General features: G+C 33.2%; 1 pseudogene; it reads right to left on the bottom strand.

Moving 5' to 3' along the window:
* Positions 1-1,836: 1,836 nt before the first annotated feature.
* On the bottom strand, positions 1,837-2,249 carry LOC128315051 (peptidyl-prolyl cis-trans isomerase NIMA-interacting 4-like; annotated as a pseudogene).
* Between the last annotated feature and the right edge of the window lie 272 nt (positions 2,250-2,521).

A 2,521-nucleotide genomic window follows, 5' to 3' on the forward strand; every position in this document is an offset into this window, starting at 1 on the left:
CAAATGTCCACTGACTAATGAATGGAAAAAGATGTATTGTATATTATATATATATATATATATATATATATATATACATACTTAATATAATATATATATTATATTGTATATGTATATGTATACATAGTATATATGTATTGTATATTATATATATATAGATATATAGATAGATATATATAATGGAATATCACTCCGCCATCAGAAATAATAAAATCTTGCCATTTTCAACAAGGTGGATGGAGCTAGAGTGTATTATGCTAAGCAAAATACGTCAGAGAAAGACATATGCCATATCACTTCACTCATATGTGGGATTTAAGAAACAAAACAGATAAACATAGGGGGGTGTGGGGGAGAGAGAGGGAAATGCCTGTAGGAGACTCTTAGAGATTAGAGAACAAACAGGGTTGATGGAAGAAAGTGGGTGAGAGATGGGCTAGATGGGTGATGGGTATTAAGGAAGGCACTTGTTATGATGAGCACCAGTGTTGTGTGTAAGTGATACTATTCCTGAAACTAATATCGCACTGTATGTTAACTAACTAGAATTTAAATATAAATTTGAAAAGAAAAGAGTGATAATAGATAAGTTGTAGAATCTCCCATTTTATTATAAATGTTTCTTAAAAGAAATGGCATTTTTCTAGGGTCCAAGATAGCTTTTACAATTCAACTTAGGGTATTATTGTGCTGAAAGAAAGAGAAGTATGTTAAGCCCGTGGGTTTATGTGATTTAATCAGAAGTTCCCTTTAAATGTAACAGATTTATTTTATCTTCTTATAATCACACATAAACGGAACATTCATGTTGTAGCTCATGATAACTGCATGGCAGGAAGTAAAGCACAAGAGCATGTATGGCCTGTGGTTAGTGGAGAACACAGACAAACAAACCAAAAATTAAATTCAGCCAAATACTTGTCAAACTTTAGAGAAGAAAATTTCCTGTCAGTACACCTCAATACTTTTATACATTTAAAGAAAAAAAGATGATCTTTTGGTCACGTTTCAAATCCATTTCTTTTGAACTGTAAAAGTAGCATCCCTTTGGTTTCCATGTATCTTGGCCACAAAAGATTCTATGCAGAAGATGTTTTTAAATATTGTTAGGATTATAAATATGTACATATAAATACATTTATAACCTCTTTTAGATTTTTCAGAGGTCAAGCTCATTAATTATGTTAATTTTCTGTTATTACAGATTTCTCCCATATTCTTGTTCTTTTCTCATTTTAATTCTTGTATATTTGCTTTTTTATACATTCGAAACTTGTATTTTCTTTGAATGCTAATTGTATTTCTTTTATTATTCTTTGTTTTTTATTATAACATATTTAAGAGAAAAAAGGATGAGTAATAAAGTATTTCATGTGACATTGAAAGCTTTCATCAAACCCTCTTAAATTATATTCTCTCTCATTATCCTCAAAAATTAATCGAAATCGTGTGCTGAGGTTATATTTTCTTTATGAATATCTTTGTTATTTTTTAATTACATATTATGATTAAATGTTAAATAACACCATTCTGTGCATTTTATTTTATTATTTTTTTTTAAAGTTCATTTATTTTGAGAGAGAGTGAGCACACACGAGCAGGGGTGGGGCAGAAAGAAAGGGGGAGAGAGAGAATCCCAAGCAGGCTCCATGCTGTCAGCACAGAGCCCGACATGGGGCTTGATCTTATAAACTGTGAGATCATGACCTGAGCTGAAATCAAGGCTCTGATGACCAACCAACTGAGCCACTCAGATGCCTCACCACTGTGTACATTTTATTTTATTTTATTTTATTTTATATATTTTATTTTATTTTTTCAGTGTTCAGTAAAATTTTATTTTCTCCCTTCAACCATAATAATATGACATCCAAATTTTGTTTTCACCAGAGAGTCTGTAAACACAGGCTTTATCCAGCCCCATTACCAGCAATGCAAATGCTGCTTCTTGAAATGGTTCCACCATGGAACCTCTGGTCATCCAGTCCAAGTCACCCCCTTGCCTGGCTTTGTCTTCACTATACCATGCAACTACTTCACTGAATTGCATTCCAGACTTTAACTTTTCCATGGCTTCCATGCTTTTCCCACAGTTTTCACACAGAATGTGTCTGACCTTTACTGCATTGCCACCACCTTCATGACCCTGAGTCTTCTTGCCAGGACTGTCACCTGATGGTTGCTCCCCCTTTCCCCCCTTTCCCTGAGCCTCTTTTTCCCTTAGGTGGCATCTTCAAAACTTGAGGCTCAACTCTCAATTCTTTTGATTCTCGTACCTACATTTTAAACTATAAATTCATAAGGCATTGTATATCTCATTTTGAAATTTACATTTTCATTTGCATTGCTTTACACTTCTCCAGTCCTATGGTCCTATTTAACAATTCGCCTGTGTTAACCTGTATTTGTTTTCCATCATTATTATGTAAAATGTTGAAGTGTTTGTTGGTGATGTTACTTTGTGCATATAGGCAAGTGGTTTTCAAGATACATATCTAGGATTGCCTTACTTTGTTGCAAA

Source organism: Acinonyx jubatus, chromosome C2 (assembly GCF_027475565.1).
Source record: "Acinonyx jubatus isolate Ajub_Pintada_27869175 chromosome C2, VMU_Ajub_asm_v1.0, whole genome shotgun sequence".
In the NCBI taxonomy this organism is placed as follows: domain Eukaryota; kingdom Metazoa; phylum Chordata; class Mammalia; order Carnivora; family Felidae; genus Acinonyx; species Acinonyx jubatus.